This window comes from Numida meleagris, chromosome 2, assembly GCF_002078875.1.
Source record: "Numida meleagris isolate 19003 breed g44 Domestic line chromosome 2, NumMel1.0, whole genome shotgun sequence".
Taxonomy (NCBI): Eukaryota; Metazoa; Chordata; class Aves; order Galliformes; family Numididae; genus Numida; species Numida meleagris.
In genome coordinates, this window is record NC_034410.1 from 24049858 (window position 1) to 24058568 (window position 8711).

The 8711-nt window shown below is 42.8% G+C and overlaps 1 long non-coding RNA gene across 1 annotated transcript; it reads right to left on the reverse strand.

Moving 5' to 3' along the window:
• LOC110394025 lies at window positions 2849–8696 on the reverse strand. The gene is made up of 3 exons (XR_002435337.1): window positions 8546–8696; window positions 4851–4944; window positions 2849–3036 (listed from the first exon to the last, which is right to left on the reverse strand). It is a non-coding gene; the product is annotated as an uncharacterized LOC110394025 (long non-coding RNA).

Below are 8711 nucleotides of genomic sequence, written 5' to 3' on the forward strand. Positions count from 1 at the left end.
GGAATGCCTGCCTTAGCTGTGACTTTGCATTTCTTCTTATGTGAGCGCAGTTTGCTGAGGATCAAGGTAAAGTCAGAGTCCAGCTCATCAGCAGTCATGGAACTCACAAGGCTTTACCCGAGTTACCTGAAGGGTGCTTTGCCCTGGGGCATCCCTAGCATCTGGGCCAGGGCAATTCAACCTTCCCTTGCTGCCAACACCTCCCCGAGCTGCATGCAGCAGGGAGATGTAGATGCGCACCATGTATTCGGCGTGGTTCAAACACTGGCAATGGGACTGTGCCCACATGTCACAGCTCAGCAAGGGACAGGCTGCCACAGGTGTTAGGTCCCCAAGCACAGCGCTACACCCACCTCACCGTGACCTGTCTCCTTCCCACAGCTGGGAACTGGATCCCTGCAGAAACCCGTACCAAGCAGTAATCTACTCCCATCCCCACCTCCACACATTGACCTACTTGCTCAATAGAAAGCTCAATCTCTCCTGCACCCAGGTCCTTAGCAAACCTCCCTCTCTCTACCGTATGCCCACCTGTGCCAGCGTGCAATCATCCTTCCCAAATCCCTGTCTTCTCACAGTGCGTCCTCCCCCACAGCCCCAAAGCATTCCTATCTCCCACACTTCGTGCGTTACAACAGGTAAATTGGGGTGAATTGCTGCAATGACATCTTTGACAGCTTTCCCTCTAGAACACCAGAGCATTCAAAGGTGAAAAGAAAAGCAGGCAAAAAACTCTAGCTTCAGTCTCAAAAAACAGCTGGATTTGAATATTTTTAGAAAGAAAAACAGACCATCTAAAGAGAGAGGTTCCAAAGACTTTTTTATACTAGAAAGATTAAAGAGAACATGTGTGACCATGCAATAAACTTGAGAAGGAAAAGAATTTTTTTTTAAAGTGCCTGATTTTGCAGTACATTCTCATACTATTCTGTATGTGACTTGTTTCTCTCTTTGTGATGAATTCTCTTACGCAGATAGCATTACACAACCGTATCATCAAACCCACCTTCAAAACAGATTAGCGGGTTTCATTTTTTTAGCCGGGGATCGTACTAGCAGGCCGTTACTGAAATACAGCCTAGACTTCTAATTCGGCTTTTGTGAAGAAAGCAGAAGAGGCAACTGTGGCTCAGCAAAAACTAAGCAAGATTTCTCGAGGCAAAGATGCTTTTTTGCCTCAATGGCTTCCTCCTGCTGCTAGCAACTGATAGGATAGGGCTGCCTTAACCAGGTTTCCAGAATCATATAATGGAAAGCAGCTGCCCATGCACAGAGATTGCTGCAGACATTCCCATAACTCATCTGTCATCTTCTTTTGGCCCACCTCATTACTCAACTTCCCAATATTAACACATCAATAGCACCAGCAAGCCCAGAATTGTACTCAGTGTACATTCTCAACCCCCCGGCCCTAATTAAAGGATGCTTGCATTGCCATTAGCTGCTCAATATACAGACTTAAGTTATTCAGCAAAACGCGAATGCCAGTACTTTGTATTTGACAGAACAGGAGTGCACTGGCCATGTCTTTCAATCCCAACTAGTCATTTATTTGAGCTCCCTTTCTTTTCCCCAAGCAGTATAAAACTAGAAAAAGTGATCTAGTACCATCTGAAACACTTCGACTTGCAGAACCGTTTGTATGGTAATGGAAGGTCTCTGTAAAGACTGAGCTATCTTCAGAAAGTGCTAAGAACCCCAGCCAACCTAACTCCACCACAAATATAGCACCACTTAAATTGAAGGGGTGGGGAAAAGGACAGTTGCCTTTGTCATCTTCGTGGCACTTTGCATTAACAAACACAGTTATAACAGAAGATACTGCTATTTAGTTAACGGGGTTAAAAAAAAGCACTTACTTCCATTAGAACATGTCCATCATTTAATACCTTTATTCTGAATGCTCGCTTTAGAAAACAATTGTCTTCTCTTCTGCAAAGAACCAATGAAAGAGCAAGCAGCTAATTAGGGTCCCATGAGTGCAGTTATATTTGTCTCTTGATAATAAAAAAATATTTTTTTATTTGCAATCATGGCCTACGTTTCCAGGACTGCCTTATCTCCCCGTGTCTTTGGGTACGCTAGTTTTAACAGCTCCTTCGGGGAGGAATCACGGAATTGGTAATAGGTTTGGCAATTTCCACCTTCTGTTTTCTAGTTCAGGGAGTAATCGAATCCAGTCACTACGCTTGTATCTATCTGGCAACTATTTGTTGGCCTCCATGAAATGAGTTGGAAGTTTGATTTCCGTTCTCAGCAGGCATTTGTGTGATACAGATGAACTGCTGTAACTGGCAAATTGGAGGCAATTTCACCAGAGATTCCCAGGATTAAATAACCATGAGAACAGAACTTTCCTCACCTCCAGAGAGGTCTCTTCTTTAACAGAGTTCAGAAATGACAGGACAAAATTGTCAAATTTGGATTTCTGCTGTTGTAAGATGTACTCTACAGTGGGCTTTATCTTCCAAGGCTATCAAACTGGTACCCACGTTAAATTACTAAGAAAAAAAACCAAGCCACTATGACCAAATCTTAAAGCAAAATAAGCTTTATCACTTCCCCCAAATCCGTTCTACCTCTGCTGCACTTTAATTGGAATACAGGAGTATTTCTTCTTTCGCGAGTGTTTTATTTATTTTACACTCCACATCACTTATCACAGAAATGCTCCCTAGGCCTCACTTTGGTTGTGTGTATTTGATTCCCCATCACTGGAGCTGGTGCAATGACATCAGCCACTGAAAGATCACGGGCAGCATTCTATGAGGATCCGTGAACTCTGCCACACAAAGCATCTAAGAACCAAAAGACAAGTTATCAGTTTAGCAGAGGCTGAACATATGACTCAGGCTAAGATTAAAAACTTTATTTTCCATACAAAACAATAATAAATCCAAGCAGATAATGAACTAAGTGTCTTCTCATTTTCCACCTTTTCTCAATATAGTCTATCCAAAGTTCAATGTCACACCGCTCCATATCAGCAAAAGCTATGAAGTTTCCATCTTGTATCCATGTTTTTCTAATTCAGCTCTGTATAAAAAAATAAAGATGTGCACATTAAAACACAAATATCGTCAGACATTTTTCAAAATGCACATTGCACAACATGCAGTCATTTTAGAAACACTGAACATGTCAGGCTGCTTTCTCATTCACATAAATAATCTCAACTTTACTTACTTTATAGTCCTTCATCTTAATGTCTTAGGATCACTAGAAGTATATCCCGTATGAAAAATACAAATATTTGTTTTCACCACATTGACTTGTCCCCTGACCAGCTGTGGCTGGTTGAACTATATGGTGCAAAGCAGCACTGGTAAGCCAGCAACAACCCATTAGAAAAAAAACTACAGTATTGTCTCATACTGGTTATTCTCAAAATTTCCTAAAACTCAATGAGCTCACCAATCTGAGTGATTTAGATGCATGTACTTAGAAAAATAGTTTAAAAAATATATGAATACCATGTTTAAATCTTGGTGCGATACAATGATTCCAAGGAAAAATGATTGCTTTGTTCTCTTTAGTTGTGGCCGGGACAGCAGGTCAGCAACTGCCATAGGTTATTGCTCCTAATCCATCCCCAGTTAGCTTCTTACCTACCTGCCTCCAACACATCAGCCCGAACTACACCCTGTTTTATATCCTTGTCCTAGCACACACGTATCTAGACACAGCAGTTTAAATCTCAGGTTAGTTTACGCAGCGTTGGAATTTTAGAAGTGGAGGAATGCACCACTTTCTTTCTGAAGATGAAATAAAAACATGCTGCAACAAAGCAACTTTGCAAACTATCATTTTAAGGCAAGTATAAGGACGCCAACACGATAGGCTATAATTAAGATATCTATTGAAGGTCTGTCAAGATCAACTGTGTTTGTCAAGAATTATACCACCCCTGTATTTCACTGTGTATGTATCAGCATTACATTTCCAGCATTACAATTTAACTACCTTGTTGTTATAGTCCTTGCTTACAAAGTGGTTTTGTATCTGCTACACAAAGGGTCACTTTCTCCCTTTACAAAGATCATCCCAGAAACTGTTAATCAGGCTGTACTGCGTTTACTCTGCATGCAACATAATGAAGGACTAATTATGAAATGTGAATTTGTGTTGACTCTTGGAACAATTTAAATTATAATTACACGAGTAAATCATTAACTGAAACGACAAGTGACCAAGAGGATTACATAAGTGGATTAGAGGTTCCCAAATTACTATCACTTTTTTAAAGCACGTTACAAATATTTACTCTGCTATTATTGCTCATCACACCGAAGAAGGAACTTGAACAAATATGGATAAGTTTTCCAGCGATCAGCTGTCTGTTTGGTCAAAGAACAGCAGTGCTATTTTGAAGGTATGGAAAAAGATTTTACCAACACACTTTGTTTACCATATAGCACAGCACAGAGAGTCTTGGCCCCCTTGCCATCAATCTCTGTGGTACAATTCAGACTTCTCAAATGTGTACAAACTGATTTGTGTGACACTGAAAAGGTCAACTGTGCGATCTGCAGACATCTTTGTACTGCCTTAAGTTGCGCAACATCACAAAAGCCTGAGCACGACGACGGCATAAGGCGTAACTCAGGGCTCACCGTTCAATTATTAATAGATTAAATGCTGATCAGTACTTCAAATCGTGCTGTAATCCCCTGTCTGGTTCTGAAACCTTTCAGACAGATAAAGGCAAAATGGAGCCTCCTTTTCTTTCTGTTCTCAGATCTCTTTTTTAAAGCAAGCAGATTTCCAAGTTTCAGATATTAATAACTAAACAATGCAGTTTTAAACATTTTATCCAGCTTCTAGCATACCATGTCAAAAAATAAAATTACCTTAACTGATTGGAGAAATCATCTTCTACGTTGTCATCATCCCAATTGTCTTCCCAGACATGTGCATCTTCATCTTCGTCTAAACCAGTCCAATCTAAAGACAGGAAAAGAAGGCTCTATAGAGTGTGTCGCACTGCTTTGGTACCACGTCTCAGTGACCTCTGGGTAAGGCAGATTTCAGATGATAAGGAATTCCTCACTCTTCTATTAAAGTTCAGATCATTCTCAAGCGTTCGTGAAACCAAACAGCACAGTGAGATTAATTAAAAAGTTTCCTAATTTATGATAAAAGCATAACTGAGAAAGAAAAGCACTGCACGCTTTGCATCGTGACTTGCAGGATTTACGTGCTCACAGGGGACACTCTGCATACAAATGGACAGGCTGCAGAACCGCAGTACAAAAAACCATTATTGGGTATTTAACTCCAGGAAGTCCAACACAAGGCACCCAGTTCCAGGTTTGTATTTAATATTTTTTTCCTCATGATTAAAGAGATAAATGCATGCCAAATGCTTTTTCCAGAACACATACAGATCCTCAATTCACTCACATCAGACGTTGACAGCCTGTGGATAAATGCCAAAAAACCTATCTGTGATGCAGAAGCAAAGGCAAACTGAAAGATGCACCTGCCAGCAGCAGTTGCTCCCAGTCACCTTCTACTTCTCGGCTAGCTGTCTGCCTCAATTCAGGGAAAGCTTTGAGGACAAAGGGCCAAAGTAACATTAAACATGGACAGATATATGAAAAAAACACCTTGTAGGGTAAAAGATCAAGAACTAGTTCACTGGGAACAACTTTCTTTACAAGATGGAAAGTTGGTTCCTGCATTTTTCTTCTCTTTTTAATGCTGACAGGCAACAAAATCAGCACTTGAGATTCACCAGGAAAGAAAATCCATTTGTAACCGATTAAAGACACAGATGCTGAAGGCATTACAATTAAACTTCTCAAGCTGTATAAAGGAAAAAAGATGAAGGAACACAGAAATTTGTCTGGGCTTAAAGAAAGCAAAGGAAAGAACTGGGGAGAACGAATGAGGAAAAACAGGAGTGTGAGAGAATGCATTATTTGAATTTAGTTGTACCGCTCACTGGCTAAAGGGAGGGATTTTATTGGAGTACAACCCACAATAAGCTTTGCCAATTTGTGCGCAATTGACTTTTTTTTCCAAAACAAAAACGTAGCCGTTCACATGACTATCTGCATTGATAGAAAAAGCAAAGCTCAAAACAGCTTTAACCAATATCAAAGTCAAGTTCCTCTATCCTACTAATGTAAAGTTGCTCAAAATGGTTTTCAAAAAACCATAGTAACTAGCATTCATCACAACAAATTCAGCTTCACAAAAGAGCTGGGGACACCAGAAGAATGTTTCATACCACACTGAGTAAAGAGGCAAAAAGGCCCAAGTCACCTTCCACAGCTGAAAGGAGAAAGGGAGGGAGGGGAGAGAAAAGCAGAAGTCAAAATTATACTCTCCCTGCTGTAGCTACAAGATTCTACAATTCTGCCATCTATATGTTGACACCATACCCCAGAATTACATACTACAACTATTCCACGTGCCTGTGAGTCACAGTAAAAAACAATATAGTGTTATCTGGGACTGGAAATGCAAAGAACATCTGAGAGCACACTACTATCAAGTACTGTTACTATACACCAAAATTACAACATCAATTTCCATAAACTTGTCATGGATGGACTTCTTAAAAAATTATCTGAATATAATGCAACTTCTCCCCATATTTTTACTTGGGAAAGGAAAACAAAGCGTTCTTTGAGCAGATGATAAAAAACTAAGATCCCAGCATTTCACACATTACACTCAGAGCAGCACTGTACAAGAAGCTTTTTAGTGACCAATTCACATACACTTGAACGTATCACGCTCTATTTCTTAAGAATATGACACCTGTGCTGGACACTTAAACTTGCTTTGATACACTGTTTCAAGAAAAACTCTACACTGAAATAAAATTCCCTCAAAAGCCACTGTTTCTGTCCTTAACACAAGTTTGCATTACCTAATTTGCTTTGGATTAAAGAACGGGGGGGGGGGGTGATAATAAAATGCACAGTTTTTCTGCTATATAGAAAAAAAGTGTTTTAATTTGAAAGAGCAATAATTTGACATGAGTTTGATCAAATATTTATTATAGCTCTTTCCCAAATAACTGAAGATAATCTTCCAGATGGTCCAAAGCTTCTTTATAACTTCTCAAACACTGTTACCTCCCTTGAAGATTTCATTGGGCCTCCTTAGCAAGATACAGCAGCAGGAAGTCTGGCTGTGGCCACTCTTGAATAAAAGCCTGTTCTGCCCAGGAAGTTTGCAGAGCATCTCCATTTGGGTTCCTAGCTGTGCTCCTAAAGCTGAGATTCAAGCAGAATTCATTTTCCCTTCCTCAGTTCCAATATAGATGTACGTTGAGTCTAACAAGCAGCTAACTCAGTTTGATTTGCTGGTAGTTCCATTTCCTCCAGTCTCAAACACAGTTTTATAGTTTAAGCTTTTGCTTAACTGTACAAAGAACTTTTTCTCAGCGCGGTGGCAGGGGAACAAGAAGATAAGATCATGAAAAAATTCCTTCTATTGACAAGAAAACTTAAAGGCACAAAATGTTAAAATGAGTTGAGATGAATACCAAGATTCAAATCACGAGCACCAAGCTGTGAATCTCACCAATCTGTGAGACCAACGAGCAATTTCTGAAACGGCAGCTCAGCGCACTGGTCGGCCCCAGGTTCAGATGCATACTTCGAAGACTTCCTTTGTCCTAACAGTTAATATTTATATTAAATGATAATAATCTTTTTTACCCTATTAAGAAACATATGGAAAAGCAAGCAGAAGGGCTCATCTTCTCTGTTTATTTTAGGTTTCATCTCCGCTCCATCAATAACTTTTTCCTCTGCTATACACAAACATAACGCTGGTACAAATACTGCAGGACTCTGCATCCCTAAGGGCCGTAAGGCCACAGAGAAATCATCTTTGAGGAACACAGGACAGAAAAAACAACCACTGGCATTCCATCCACGTTGCATATCACTTATTGCCATCCGCAGGTCGAGACAGCTGCCAGAGCTAGGGACACAGAACCCTCTCCAAGACCACAGCTGTGACAGGCCCTCGGACTGCTTTACTGAAGCCCAGACTCCTGTAGCCCCCTCCCTCAATTCGCTTTGCACCTACGAAAAGCAAACCAACACAGGCCTGTGTCTGCAAAGACGATATTTAGAGCACCTACAGCATGCGTTATTCCCTACCCACACCTGTTTCCACCTCGCAGCTCTCACCCCCCACCTACCCCTCCCACCCGGACACAGCGGGGCCCCGCGCTCCGCACCGCCCTCAGCGCTCCCGCACGATGACACAGCACCGCCGGGCTGCGCGTCCCTTCCTGCCCGACCAGCCCTCACCGGGCAGCGAGGACCCAGGGACGCCGGGCGCTGAGGCCGCGGGCACAGCGACCCGCGGCATCCACCCCGCAGGGCTCTCGGCGGCACGGTACGGTACAGTACGGCACGGTACAGTGCGGCACGGCCCCGCCCGCCGTAGGCCGCGCTCTCTCCCCGGCCCGGCCCGGCCCGGCGCGGCCTGCTGGCAGGCGGCGCGGCCTACAAGGCTGCACGGCCCCCGCCGCTCCGTTTCCCCCGCCCGCCGCTCCCGCCCCGCTCGGCACCTTCAGCCGGAAACTCCTCGAACTCGTCGTCTTCCTCCAGGAGCCCCAGGTCTACCGGCTGCTTCTTCTCCGACATGCTCGGCCCCGCTGCCCGCCGACGCTGACGGGATGGCGGCACAGCGCGGCCCCCACTGCGCCTGCGCCTCAGCGCTGCCCGCCCACCCCT